Source organism: Cydia splendana, chromosome 11 (genome assembly GCF_910591565.1).
Source record: "Cydia splendana chromosome 11, ilCydSple1.2, whole genome shotgun sequence".
NCBI classification, from domain to species: domain Eukaryota; kingdom Metazoa; phylum Arthropoda; class Insecta; order Lepidoptera; family Tortricidae; genus Cydia; species Cydia splendana.
This window is the reverse complement of record NC_085970.1, coordinates 9,402,134-9,418,528: the sequence shown is the minus strand read 5'-3', so window position 1 is coordinate 9,418,528 and position 16,395 is coordinate 9,402,134.

Below are 16,395 nucleotides of genomic sequence, written 5' to 3'. Positions count from 1 at the left end.
AGGCCCAAAGCGTCACACGAGAGGGAGAAGTTGGAGCTTAAACACGACCCAACACTTTTCCTATTATGAGTCGCGTTTTGGGAGTCGGGGTGGAGTCAGAGTTAAGTGGGCCCGAAGGGTGAGCTTCAGGCCTCCCGGCCTGAATGGCCCTTCGGGCTCACTTAACCTACTTGGAAATTTGACTTTGCCCGTGTCCGCCGCCATTTTGGATTTTTTCAAAAATTTGTTTGACTTGGTAATCTTGGGCCCCCAGGCTCGCCGCATGCCAAATCTCAGCGTGCTCGGACCACATGAAAAAAATTAAAAATAAAAGTCGGCCATTTTGATTTTTTTTAATGTCGTTTGTTTTGTTCGGGGCCCTCTATGATATTTGGTCGAGCACCCCCCACCTATCACGCATCGTTTAAAAGTTGCCATACAAACAAATACTACACGCGATTACATAAAGAATATTGACCAGGTTCGAATCCCAGTTATGTATGATAGATTAAAAAAAATTGAATGCCATTATTATTAAAACTAAAATCGACGCCATGGTTCCTAAGAACAGATTTCGCTATCTCTTATAGTTTCTGACTTCTCCATACTGACCCATTTGGATTGATCACCCTGTATAATTAATTTAATATACACGCGAAACTGTGGTGTGGAGAAGAATTACCTGTGCTACCCCGGGCAGGTGAAGAAATTCTCAAGTTTAAGGAATTCCACCGTAAATATAAAGTACCATTCATGATTTATGCTGACTTTGAGTCGATCCTTTCACCAATGAGCAGGAAGCAGAGCAAGTCTAAAAACACATTTAATGTTGCGCAACATCTATACCGTGTATATAGTTTTGCGTTCTACGTTCATGTGAATATGACGAGAGTTTGTGCTATATTTCCTCATACCGAGGGAAAAATTGTGTAAAAATCTTTGTGAGACAACTGTACAAACACGCTCGAAATATATTGAAAATTCTTAAAAAAATTGTTCCAATCGCTATGGAGACGATGACTAATCAAGCCTCGAACGTGTGTCATATTTGTGAAGAGCCCTTGAAAGGTTATTGTGTCATTGATCATTGTAATTGTGACGGGGCGAGTACGCGGTAAAGCGCACAAGACTGTAATCTCGAGTACACTATCCCAAAATTTTTGCCTGTTATTTTCCACAATCTTAGCGAGTATGATAGCCATTTATTCTTTACCGAATTGGCTAAAAAGGGGTGAAATTGGGTCTATACCACATACTAAGGAGAAGTATATATCCTTTTACAAGAAGATTAATGCAGATATGACACTTCGTTTCATTGACTCGTACAAATTTCTAAGTAGTAGCCTGGACAAACTTGTCAACAATATCGCGAGAGCAATTAAAAATCCTACCTAAACACATACAATCACATTCGCAAGACATTGACGGGGAGGGTGCGTTTGACTTATTGTCGCGCAAAGGAGTCTTTCCATATTGTAAAATAAAAGACGTATTGAACGCCCACCATTTATTTCAGATTCATTTATACCCACATATGAGTTATTATTAAGTTACCCTACATATACAAGACCTCCACCTTTATTACTAGCCATACACTCCTACAATATATGGTAGATTACTCAACTATGTACTTATGTTTGCGCCAAATGCAAGCATAGTTCATAATGTTCATATGTGCCGTGTGCAATAAATAATTGCAGGCCAATTTCCTAGAGTTTAAATAGTAATTTAGATGGTATGTCATTACATTAATTATCGTAAAACTTCATGTCGATAGATTCTGTTTCCGTCGCCGGTTGGATATCTAGTTGAAGCGAACGCACGTATCTTGCTTGGCTGCCGGGTTTGAGGATAGACTTGTGCAACGCCATTGACCACGTCGCGTATGATTCAGTGTATCGTTATTTTAAAATATAGTAAACGTCGTATCACGGTTGTCGCGCATCAGGCGCAAGTGTACGAGCCAGTTTTAAGTGTAGGTTAAAGAAATTTTTCAACGCGTTAGTGAAAGATTGCGTTTCCTTCTGCAACCACACCTACCCGAGACCCCGCAACCGCAGCGGCCCGGGTCCTCATCAGCAACGCAGCAGGCTTGGGAAGGCCTAGTTACTCCAGGGACTACGAGACGCCACGCCGGAGCGGTGGTGGCACTACACGTCAACCAATGAACACCAAAAGTACAAAGAAGTATTTTAGAGCGTCATACGACAATCCAGGATTGCCCGCCTTTGACGTCGACATTTTGGTGTTCCCATTGTGGTGCCATTTCACGTTTGCCAAGCCTTGGCAATCGTCGACAAGTACAAGCGTGGAAATAGGGCGTTTGGCTTGGCTTGCGTGAGCTTGTGGACGCTTGTCTCCGATCCGGTCCAGAGTCGGTTTTTGGACACAGATCGAAGGGCGCTTGCGGCAAGCGCTAGCGACGCGTTCACATGTTGGTGCGCGTTTAGTAGCATAGTAGCTATTGTGATCTTGCGACGAGCGCATGTTTAGTTCTTTGTTTTTTTTTTTAAATGAGTGGCTGGTCGAACGAAGAGAGTTTATCGTTTCTGGAATATTACCAGAGCGAATCGGTTATCTGGAACCTGAAAATGCTATGCCTGAAGAAATAGAAGATACAGAGGAAGATCCCTTGCTAAGAGACCATACCGGTACGGTCACTACACCATCCAGACCATTGACATTTACTAATAAACGTCGTCGCCCTGATTCTGAAACGGCTGAACAGCAAATGGCCGCAGCATTTGGACAACTAACAAATGTTTTAGGTCAAAAGCAAAGTGAAACTAGACCTGTTGACAAAGATGACGATTGCGATTTATATACAAAGCTATTAGCTATAAAGCTACGCGAACTGCCAAATGATGAACGGAAACTTATGATGTAGTACCAAATAGATGGGTTGTTTATAAACAGAATCAACCAAAATTCATATGCACGTCATACACAATCCCCTCAATATTTTTCTAGACCTTCATCAATGCCTAGTCCATATTCACGTCATACAGTATCGCAGCGGTACATCGTAGCATACAACGGGTTACGTACCTAATCATCGCTTCGCATCAAAATAGTCATCGGGGCAACATTAGCTTAGTTTGCCGTTAAATTCAGTGATCGAACAAAAGCCTAGTGCGGTAGGCATAAATATCACTAAAAAAGGTGAAAATAAAAGTGAAGGCGTCGGCCGCCATTTTCTTGCGTAAGAGCAGACGGAGTCCGCACAGTGCGGTGAGCGGCCATCTTTAAAAGAGGACATTTCCGGTTACCAGCTAACGTCAGTTGGGACATTTAGGTTATAAATTATCTGTCAACTTAAACAAGTCAATAGATTAATAGTAATTACACTTTAAAGTAAAAGGCCAAAGCCACCTATTTAGTCAAAAAGTGTAACAAATTAGCGTCTTTCTTCACATTAATCGTAAATTAGATTCTCACATCATGTCGTTAAAGGCAATCAAGGTGCAGCTTCGCACCAAGTACCTACCAGATGTTGAGCGACTATGCTGGCACGGTCACCTCACGTCCGCACAGCATGGCCGCGTCGGTGGCGAAGCGGCACTTTGATCACATATATCTCGAGTATGTCAAGGTGCACGAATCACTGCTGGCCTACGAAGGTGAGCTCTCCGAAGAGGAGCGGCTCCAGTACCAGGAGTGTTTTAGTGAGGTGAACCGGCTGCTGATCCAGCTAGACTAGGCGTCGGCTGGAGAGGCTGGCCAGTCACACACACCCCGTGGACAGTCAGGTAAGGTCAAACTGCCCTCTGTGCAGCTGCCCACCTTCAGTGGCAACCTGCCAGAGTGGTTGTCATTTTATGATCTATTTATATCACTGGTAGATAATAGGGATATATCCGACGCGGAGAAGCACTACTATCTCTACTACTATCTTAAGAAGCCTAAAACAAGAACGTATAAAGTTTTCTCAGTCAGAGCAGGCAAGGTATTAAGGTATCTTGACACCAAGCCGAGTGGAAACCTTTTCTGTGACATTTTAAACCGTTTTTGTGACATGTTTTTGTTGTATATGAAGCGTCCTGAATAAAATTTATTCTAAGTCTCTTGTTAAAAAATAATAATAAACGATCTTCATGTGATTGAATTCTAGACAGTTTATTTTCTCCAAGTTTCCTTTGTTTCTGTTTTATTTCATGCACCCATATTCTACGCTCTCTCCAATACCGACGCCAACAACAATTAACGAAATACTTATTAAAAAATATTGCAGACGAAAACCACATAATGGAAAAAGTGGAATGCCACAATCCTTTACTGCGGAATATGTGCAACAAACTTGCAGGTCTGTGAACAGACACAATCCTGAAATTCAGGAACAATTTTACAAAGAAAATAATTTAGTCGACAAGGAAACCTCGAGACAATAAAGGAATATAAAGCTACGACTGATGTGGTCTTGTCCTTATCGAAACATTTTAACAGCACTTGAGCATGACTTTGGTATTCATGCAAAATGTAAAGCATAACTTCGCACCAAAAATAAGGAAGAGCAAGAAATAGAGCAGGAGTTATTCATGAATTATTTGCAAAGGCCCTCTGCCTATATTTCTTGCGAGCCCCGAAGGCAATCAAGACGGAAGCATATGTATGGTGCTTGAAGCAGAGATGTCGGTTGTCGTATGAATCAGACTTGCATCGAAAAATGTTTGCTTCTACAGACAGAGTGATTTCTGAGATCCAACAAAGATTATCAGTTGATCTAGCCCATAAACATGGGTTTTTGCGACCGGAAACTTTATTAGGCGACGGCAATATCAACCTCGATCACGCTGAAAAAGATATTAACGGAGAAGATCCGGGCTTTCGTAACAGCCTCAGACGCAGACAAGAATATACAACTAGTGAAGTCAAACTTATTAGATTTGCTAAAATACATAGTGGGAGCAAGGCTAAAAGAGTTACCTAACATTATAAAGTTTGGGATGACAACAGCAGTTAGCAATGCCCGTTGCGAGAATCCCGTTTCTAAGTTAAAACTAATCAAAAATTATCTACGCTCAACAAAGTCAGGGCTGAGGCTATTGACTGTAATCTTGTCATATTAACTATTGAACACAGAATCAATAGGTATTGACTTTTGACTCTTGCATTTAGCTGAAAAAAAAAACTAAGAACAATGAAATTTTAATAAATAAACATTCGGTGGTACTATGCCGCAGGGGCCATTATTTGATATATTTTAGTTTTAGAATAATTACCTATTATGTTTACAGTTTTTTTTAGTAAGTACTTATTCATTTGTAGTGTCGCATCAATCATTTAACGGAACAATATAAAGTATGCGCGTATAATAATCCTAAGACTGATTACACAAATGACACAGATACCCAATTTTAGAAATTCTACGCGAAAAAGTCTTTTGACGAAGATATTAGCTTTTGCGAAATGTTGACCCACCATGGGTGAATTAAATTATGAGCAAAAACACTTTGCCAAAATCGAAATACTGAACAGCCTACAAAAATGGATACCACCCCAACTGAAGCCGGCCAAGCAGTTGCCCTATTGCAGGGAAGGCTTAGTCAACTTGCAGTGGGTCGACAACTGAACCTATCGAAGTCATCGGTGCAACGTGTCTTCCAGAGGTTCCGCAACGATCAGACGTTCTCCATTCTCCAGAAGACCCGCGCTGGCAGAACTGGCATTACTTCTGAGAGAAATTACCGTTACATCGTTGTTACCTCACTACGAAATAAGCTACGCTTAGATCGGAGAATGAAAGAGGTGGTAAAGGTGAAATGTCAAAAATCGGCCTATAATGTTAGCATAGAAAATAGCAATCGCAGAAAAATAAATATTTATTATAAAGTTGATAAAGATGGAACACCACAAATAAAGACCACAACTGGTACTACCATGTACAAGGACAACTACACATGACAAAAATGCAAAACTGGGGAGGCGATGTATTATTAGCCAGGCGGGCAGCGATAAAGGCGAGCAATGATTATCACAAGGAAATGAATGCAAAACATTTTAAGGAATACTAGTCAGCCAAAGCCGAACTCCGTGCTCATTAATCTTATTATGGACAATGCTCCATGCCACTCAAGTAAAATTGAAAAATGGGATGAAACAAGGGCCGAATTATTGGTTGCAAGTATCATAAGGCCAGAGTTGTGGGTATTGGTGAAAAAAGAAAACCCAAAATACGAGTATTGGCACTGGCAGTTGATGAAATTGCCGCTCATTTTAAGACTCCCTCTCTATTAATGTGAGTTAAATCCAATTGAGTAGGTCCGGGCACAAAGGGCAAGTAGAAACAGACAGCAAAACTTATAAAATAGCAAAAATAAAGCAACTATTTCACTTTTGGAAAATATCTAAACTGTTAAGAACTAGGGTCAACAACCTCTTACTTAGGTATACACTTATACAGGTTGTATAGCGACTTGTCATTTATTTTTTATTTTTGGTAAATTAGTTCAGATTGTTTTGTGAACATTTATATTCATATAAATGTTAAACATAAGTAAATAAGAATATGGTGCAGAGGATGCTTGTGAAAAAAATAAGATTTAAAAAAGTGATCAAGAGATCAAAACTGTGACGCTGTGAAAAAAATACCTAAATGATTCCGTTCTAGTTAAATACAATAAAAAAAAATGGACCTACTATATCGGGTTTATTAAAAATACAATAGAAAAGGAAGGAGAAACACTATTGTGTTGATTTCCCGAAAACATTAAAGAAACCACAACTTACATTTATTGAAACTACATAATAGAAAATCCCGGCTTGATAGAAAACTGCTTTGTATAAGCACCAAAACTAAATGAAGAAATCAAAATTACCTTAAATAAAAGCACCAAAACCAGGGTTGAGAAATTATGTGAAAAACAAAATCAACTGGGATTGATTATCGCCAATTTAAATAAGATATTAAAGGACCTCATAAATAGAAATAAGAAAGACTATGTGGAGCTACTGAGACTCTGTAAGATTACTAGCAGATCTCCATTTTCTAGACACAGAAACTAGAAATGCGAATGAATACCCGGCTTAAACAAAACACTTAAATCCTCCTTTTTTGGAAATGACTTAATGAAAAATAAAATAATGAAAAAGTCCAAAGATCTGGAAAAATCCATCAAAGATATACAGCTAAGTAAAACTTTAAACTATTGCAGCCCATCCTCTACCAAGTGGCAGAGGTGCTTAAAAAATAACTGAACACACACTCTAGCGCCTTGACAATAGAGGCATGTCCAAATATTAGTGAGCACCTTGGTCTTGATATATCTAAAGTGACTATACATGACAGTGGAAAGAGCTAGAGCAGGCCTTTGCCAATCAACACACGAAGTTAAGAGATATAATCTAGTCTATTTTTTTTTTTTCATTTTCATTTCATTATTCAGGATAAAAGGGCTTAAAGATATAATTAAACATTATTAGTTAATTGTAATTTCACACACACATCATTATGATTAATACAACGCAGGACTACAATTATTAATTCATTGTCAAACCTGTTCCTTTCACTAAGCGCATTTAGGGCTCGGCATAACAAAGGCATGGTGCAATTCAAGGCTTGTAAGTGCACACTAAACTTAACAGTCCACAAAAAGTATTTAACTGATCATGCTAAAACTAATAATCATACCAGTCAATGGAATGATCCAATATCAAACGAAAAGCTAGCAAGCAACATGAGAAATCCTATGGCCAAACCGGTTCGTGAGCCGAGAAACAGTTAGACGGGATGGGAGCGGACCAAAAAAAGACTCATCTGTGACATTAAAAGGATGAGATTAATCTCCAAATAACGTGGAATAACTCGGCCTATTCTTTAAACAACCCAAACAACAACAACAAAACACATATCAGTGTTAAAAACTTAAATTTAAGACACAAACTAAAGAAACAACCAGACCGTTACGTTATGTGACTTATGTGACCAACTGACCAATAACGAATTGACTTTGACAATTTTAGCACCCTACCACAGACATGCCACAGACAACAACAAGTGCCTACGTGGGTCAATCAGGGTCAATAATGTACGGTCATACGTGCATCCAGCTAGATAAAATACCTAGTTTTTTTGCTTTCTGTGGCTTTCATGTACGCCGGGTACGCCTGTCAGTTAATGTATCTGTAAAAGCTGTAACTGACTACTGCACCGCGATATTTTAACGCACTAAGGTCGCGGTGCAGTAGTCTATTACGGCTTTAACTATTAAAAAAAAACATTGTGGTAAACTGGCAACACCTGGGGGCCTACCGCAAACCACTGTTGGGTGTTGCATAGACTTATAATATATAGAGACGATGTCTCAGCGAGCTGTCACTGTTGCCACTTTTGTTTAGTGTACGATTAACAAGGACCTTGCTGTAGCCATGTCGATAAAGTCATATCGATAAACTATCGACATTTCTTGCAATTTTAATTTTACTTCAAAGGTTTAACGGTACCTAAAATGAACAAAAACGCTTTTATTCTTTATTGTGGTTATCAGATCACAATTTTATAGTCACGCCCCAGCAGGGAACCAAGGGAAAGTTCAGATATTTAATTAAAATACATAAATACCTCCTAAAATAGGTGTTCCGCAATAATTGAATTATATTATAATATATTCATTATCCATTAGCATTTCAATTATGTTTATGTTTAACGAAGATATTGAAGCTTCAATTAATCGCTATTTCGTTCCGCTGTGTAGCGTTTATCGATATATAACATGATTAAAATCGACTTTTCACATCCCTAAAAGAGCACACATATACACTTTTACGCACACATACACAGCCTGGGCGCATCACAAAAGGCAACACTTGATTTGAAGTCCATCTTGTCAACAGTATGGTTGTCCATTTTTGACAAACGGCATTTTTAAAAGAGCGAGGAGAGAGAAATGATACTAGTTGCTGCGCCGTGAAAGAGAACAGAAAACGTTGGGCCCTTGGGGTGTTGGCTCCAAGCTCGTTTGGAGACTTTCAGTCGTCTCTCGGTTCTTTAAGCCCCTGCTACACGGCAGCCGACAAGCCTACTAACCGTCTGACCTAGGTCTGTCCTTGGTGTGTGGGTCCGTCTGAGTTGTCTGGCTAGACGGTGGCAAACCACAGTGTGTTCAGAACTCGCGGACAGACAACACGTATTGCAAGCGCACAAAATGGCCCCTAACCTTTCAGAAAGTTGGCATGGCATTAGTACCTACTCAGTGGCGTATGGCCCTAAGGGCTGCGTATGCCACCCCTGGCGGATTGCATTTTGTTTTTCTTCCTTCACTTCTGGGGCGGCAAAACTTATTGGCCGGGGCGCCAAATTTCATAACCTACCTACTCATACTAGTGCAATGACAAAAAAATAAGTTTTTGGCAAAAAAATAATATTTGGTACAAGCTTTTATCGCTGACTGTACTTTTCTTTCCTGAGGCATCTAATACTCGTCGAGACAATTCTAAAAACCCCAAACACAATTAGGTCGCGTTGTTCTATCACAGGGTTCCTATGGCCACCTCCTGTCTCCATCATCAGATCAGCTCTATGGTACCATAATAATGCATTGTCACCCAACTTATATATGTATGCAAATTTTCAGCTCCATCGGATACTAGAAAGCGGGTCTAATTTAACTTGCAAGATTTGACCCATAAAAACATATTTACATACTTACATTAGGTATATTGCAAGTTAATAAAAAGTTTGTAAAAAAAGAAAAGGGTATATGAATGAAACGCTGGCTCAAAAAACGGCATTTGTTGAATCATTTCAACTTAATGAATTCGCTGGACTACGCTACGGGGACATACATAACTTTCTGAGAATGAAGAGGAAAGTATTTGATGAATTATTAGAAATGCTACTGAGTACCCATGGCATGGCTATTAACCACACGAGCGCACACGGCGCGTCCTTCAAGCGAAATGGCCTAGTGCGGTCGGCGTCGGGCGGCTACACGGTTCCGGACTTCCGGACCGACCGCTCAGACCGCGGTCGCTGGCGCGCGCTCGCATGCCAAGGGCGTCCGGAGGTCAAACGAAATTTTGTTGGTAACAACTGTCTACACGGTCCGGGACAGACCAAGGCCACGCGGTTTGGGGGCTTGTCGGCTGCCGTGTAGCAGGGGCTTTATAGTTCGAATAACCAAGCGGCTTAGCACGGTCGCGTTTTTATCCCTTATCACCATGCCTGTCACGTTCTAACAAGTATGTAAGTGCGAAAGGGACGCGCATAGTGATAGTCGATAAAAATGGAACCGTGCTGAGCCCGCAAGAGTGATAGAGGCAGATAGAAAAAATACATAAGACATTTCGTCATTATGTCAATTTGGGATTTGTCATTGTCACTTTTGTCTAACCACTCTAACCCCTAATCATAAATCATGTGAACATTGTAACTGTAACGACTTAACGAGTAGTATTTTATTTTATTCCGCAAAACCTCTTCCAATCAATTGTTTTAGATATTTTCTGTGTATCATTTATCTCGTAATCTATGTACAAAGCGTTATGGAATGTGTTGTGTAATGAGTACCTACTGTTATCGAAGCATCGCCATTTATTCATGTTAACACCTCGTTTTTTTCATTCCGGTAGCATATTAATAGTTGCGATACTTCAAGCCGAAAACCAACATGAATCGTAGCAATGTGTAAAACGTTTGTTTCATTCAGGAAACTTAATATAGTTAAAATTCATAACTAAGGAAAATCATGTTTGTTCGTGCAATGCTTGTGTGTTTTTTCTCTTCAAATGTCTTAAAATTGTGACTGCCCTTGGTGCCCATTGTGGTGGCGAGTGAACTGCCCTTGCCAAACATTCTTTGTTTCACAGTGTTTCTCTAAAAAATCTTTTCATATTGTCTTATTATTTGCCACAACACAAGCCTTTTTGAGCTTACTGTGGGACTTAGTCAATCTGTGTAAGAATGTCCTATAATATTTGTTTATGTATCATTTTGGTATTGGGAAATGCAAATTGAGTTTCCATGGGTTGTCCACGGGCCTGGAGGTTAGTGCTTAGTGTTCTTGGAATCCAAAAATTAATACTTAGTATTCACTAACAAGGGTATATTTTTTCAATTCACACAAATTATATTACTGCGATTATTACAAACTACATTTTAGACAAAATACAATGTTACTGTTGCTATGGGTTGAGTGGCTATGATTCGATAAATCAAACATATAATGGTTTGATTTATCGAATCATCTAATAATAATAATTCACAATATAGGGTTCTTATTAAAATCCTTTTTTTATTATAGCTTTATTTGCTCAGTGCTTTACATTATGTTATGTTAGATAGGTTGCACTTTTGATGGCACTGATCCCTGCTGGGTGAAAGCCTCCTCTTTACCCTTCCATTTCTCTCTGTTTTTTGCTGTTTCCATCCAGTTCTTTCCAGCTAGTTGTATGATGTTGTCTGTCCATCGTTTTTGAGGTTTTCCTCAACCTCTTTTTCCTTTTGGAAGGTGGACCTTAAGGGTAACAATGGTCAGGCCATTCTGTTACCATTAAGGTCCACCTTCCATCCAAATATCTGGACAAATGGCCAGCCCATCTCCACTTTAGTAGTAGGGCTTGTTTTGATCCATCTATAATTTTCGTTCTCTTTCTTATGCAATTTTGGAAAGAAGGTGATTTGATGAACAATAATTGACGGGAATTCATAAGTAATGTTATTTATATTTAAATCTAACAAAGTTGGGAAACATTATTTTTATTACCTGAAAATGGAGACGGACTAGACATCTCTTACGGGCTCCTAGAAACAATAAAAATACAATGAAAGTACATGAAAAGAAGGAAAAAGGGGCCAAAAGAATAATTAATAAATTATTACAATACCTCTTGTAAATTTAACGCATAGTTGTGGTCCAGAAGAGAGTCGGGACCCCGGGTCCCGGACCCGGGAACCCATCTTCCAATTCTCTTCCAAAGCTCTGTAGCTTTAATCTAAAAAAAATACATAAAAAGATATTATAGAAATAAAGGACGGTAAGTTCGTTTAATCCTATCATTATGCATTTATATACATATATTTATAACTTACTGCATTGTCATTGGCCGGCTCTATGACCTCTTCTGGAGCCTCCGGGGCCAGAGCTTCAAGAGGAATCTCTGCAACGGGGTTGAGCTCTGGGGCCTCTGCAACAGGTTTGGGCTCTGGGGGGACCCCAACTATTTTTATATTTATCACAGGGAGCTCAACTTCTTCCCCGTCAGAATTCTTGGGACTTGATGGTGGGCTGGGTACACGTCTGCATCGTTGCCTCCTTCGATTCTAAAAATAGCAGCATATATAGTCGTATATATAATATTAGTAACAAGAGATGAAAAAAATATATATATGAGGAGGAGGATAAAATTTCTTATAAATAAGAAAATATACATACCCTTCTAGTCACATAGTATTGTCTTCGGCTAAAATTTCTAATAAGCAGGGTAAGTTCACTATATAATATAGGCATGTCCAAGTGGGAATTAATACAGTTTAGCAACTGTATTATACTTCGTTGGATCAACCCATTTCTGTAATTGCAATGTGTGCGTTGCCAAATCACTGGCACTTGCAAAAACAAGTGACTGTAATCCATATTTTCCATTTTTTATCACGAATTTAATCTGACAATGTATTTAAAGATGGACGATTGGAAAAATCATGAAAATTTGGCGCGAAATTTTGGAGAATTGGCACGGAAAGGTTTTGCAGGAGTGGACAGCTGTTTTACCTTCTATACCAAGGTAATCTTCCTCCCAGTCAGTGAATTGAACATTTCGAAATGTGTTTGCGCCATCGTAAGGAAAAAAGTCATATAGGTCATACCTGTTTTGCCAGCTCGAACCAGAAATTTAAACCCTTTTATTTTTATGTGGTTTGTTTGGAATATATTGCTTTTTGCTACCTGCCTTTTTGCCCTTATATGGTACAATCATTTCGTCTAAGATAGCTAATGATCTGTCTTCCTCTAATTGCAGGCATCTTTGACGTACATGTTCTATTACAGCAGAAACTTTGTGAAAACTAGATTTTGTCCACTGTCGCTAAACATGATTTCATTAAGTTGTCAATTTCCGATTCCGGTGGACGATTTGCTTCCTGTCTGATTCCTGAGCAGCAATTCCCAAGTAAACATCTTTTAAGGGTAAAAAGTGTCGAGGGTTACTATATTCTATGTTTTCTTTAGTTTTATTTTTACATTCATTTAGCTGCATGTAATTGGTAGTGATTGTTTGAACAAGGTGGTCAACGGATGGCTTCAGTTTGTAGAAAAGAGGGGACTCTGATTGGAACAGGTCGTTAAAATTTGTAAGCAGGCCTAAAACATACGAAAGAAATTCCAAGTATATTTTGGAAAACTTGTTGTTGAGGGAGTTAAAGTCACAGAAGTGCAGATAACGCTTCATAAGTACATCTCTATAACGCCGGAGACTCATGGCTGATGCTATTGGTTCAAACTTAAGATCATTGCTCCAATAATCTTCGACTGCCGGCATTTTAACGATTCCCATGATAATCTCAATACCCAGGAAACTTTCAATTTATTATTTTGTTACACAAATCGTTTTACCGCTTTGTTGAACTGGGTAGAGGTTTGTCATAACCACAATGAAATCTAGGAGACCATCAGTAAAAAAAGTTTGGAAGTCGCCGTCGTCAATGAGTCTTTTCCAACTTTCTTTTCACAGTCGCTTCGTTCGCGTCGGGCTCAATTTCTTTGTATGTAATAATAAGAATCTCCCAGGCATTTTTTTTACACTTTTGTCTGCATAGAAATGGGATGAGAGATCCCATAAACATGGTAGGTCTCTGTATAATTCCAATAATCCTGTGATTATTTCGCGTTCTCGCTGCGGAGTACCTAAACACATTCCGCAGTTGCAAATTTTAAACTGACCTAAACTAAAGCTGCTTTAGAATTCTTCAAATGATAGCCGCCAGCTGAAACACGGTCTGTTTTCCTTCTTGTGATCATTAGGGAATTCTTCACTAAGTCGTCGAATTTTTGGTCATGGTTCCTGTTCTTTATATCGTCGTCATTTTTAGATAACAGCTTTTTTTCCAATTCTATTGGTGACATTTCTCGACCTCGCCTAAAATCAATTATTGCAGGCAATAAGCCAGTCCATTTAAGCCCTGGCTACACTGTCGCCGACAAGCAATAACTCAAAATGTAGTCAATATTATGGGTGCCTTGAAAGGGGCGGCCACAGGGCCTGAGGCCTAGGGCGGCAAAGACTGCAAATCCGCCATTGCGCTTGTTGTTTGACATAGCAGGCAGCACAACTCCTTGATCCTTTAAAAAATATTCCTAGGCGGCAGGTGATTCATAGAATAGCGCCAAATAAAACCGTATCTCCTCTTTAGCCCCTTGTGGTTGTTATTCGTATGCGTTGTGACGATGAGCTGGGAAGAAGTACTTGGAAACATTCTCTTTTTAAGTCTGTTTTCACTTTTCAGGTGCCAGTTTCGCTTTTAGTCTCTTAAAATAATAATTATTATTAAGAGCCCATTGTGCCCCACTACTGGGCAAAGACCTCCTCCCTCTTTTTCCACTCGTCTCTGTTAAGTGCTCCAGTACAGATATAACATATATTATATGAATGTATCAGGTATAATAAAGTATATGTGTATATAGAATATTTAATTTTGGTAAATAAGACTCAGTCGACAGACAAAGTGGTCATTGAACATTTCCATTCCTCCAAGAGATAAGCATGAAAAAACTGAGGCTAGAGAGGTAGAAATAATTACCAAAGAAGGGAGATAGTCATGGTAGATGGTTGAGGATTGGGTATCCAGGGGTTGATGGCAGTGATCCTGTGGAGGTGTAAAGTCTTGGAGTTCCCGAAAATAGAGGGTTGAGGTAACGGTATCCTGGAAACAAAGGGGTTATGAGCTTATGAGCATTACGCAGTATATATTATAACGTAAATAAAAAAGGGACTAACTAAAAAAAGGAATAGTTACCAAAGACGGGAGATAGTCATCATAGCTGGATGAGGGTTGGATGTTGATAGGTTGAAGATGACAATTTTGCAGAGGAGCTGAATCCTGGAATACGGGGGGATGGAAAAATAGGTGAGCGGTATCCTGGAAAGAAATGGATTATCAGCCTTTAATAATATATATTATAAAAGGAAAACTAGGTAAAGTGACTCCATCAACCAGTCGTTAGAATCGTGTTTATGTTGCTTTTCCCTACATATTTTCTTTAAGCCTCTCGATTGGCTTTCAATTCTTTGCGTGTGTGTCCCATCAGGTGCCACAAATTTATTCTCCGGGTCACTATGGTTGACTTTTTTGTGTATATACCCATGTTGAGGAAGGCAGTCATACGCTCTCCAGTAATCGGTATGTATGATGGTGCCTTCCTCCACATGTTTTTTAATCAGTGGCACCAATACTTCTGCAGACCTTTCATTGTCGGGATGCCTCAAGCCACAGCTCATCGCTCCCATCTTCTATCATCCCTATTACCCAATGCCCTTCTATATGTCTTCCTCTGTTATATTTTCTTTTCTCAAATTTAGATTCATCAATTTGCACAATTTTGTTACGGCCTCCAATCTTGCCTGTGCCCTTTTGATGGTCCATCTCGAAAACATGACTGCCTCCCGATAAAAGGTAAACCAATCCGCAATTGATTTGCTGGAAGTCACAGCGGGGTAGTTCCGGGAGGCTACATGCTTCATTGTAGCATTATACGACAAGCCCTCGCTGAAGCAAAACAGTCTGAATATTGCACCGATAGGCAGCTTGACATTGTCAAACCAGGTCCCTTTTGCACGGGACACCGATTCGGTTCTACAGGTGCTCTTCCTGCATCTAAATTTTCCAAATTTGCTTGCCTTAGTTACAATCATTGGCTTGCGGTGGGTCCTGCACATTTTTGTAGCAGGAATAAGGCCTCTATCCTCTGCAAACTGCAGACACTGGTCTTCCGTTCCCAATTCTAGGACAACTTTCTCCCAGTTCCACATGTTTCTGAAATAAAAAAGTATGTTCAAATTAAATTGCTATTGGGGGGGTATTAATTCGAAATTTAACAAAATTTTGTTACTTCAGTCTAAAAAAGTTGAAAAAATAAAAACAGCCAGTTTGTCGTTATGATCGATGAGTTTCATATTTTCGATGATAGGTATGGCCTTCGCCCAGAAAACGTGATTTTCAGAGTTTTCTGTCACTGCAGTCCGTAATTTCTTTCCCTTAACAGCTCCGCGAACGGCTTCATTGTTCTGCCAGATGACCCAGTAGGCTGAGGCACCGGCGCACCCACAAGTTCTTCCTCATTCTCCGGAGCTAACCCGCTAAGGCCAGCAATTGGAGGAGCAGGAACAAAGTCTTCTTCTTCACTTGCACTTCACCATCACTCGACTCGGACTCTTCGGACACAGAAGCATGGGCCTTCGAAGACGCCATAGTTGTCACAAGCTTGCAGG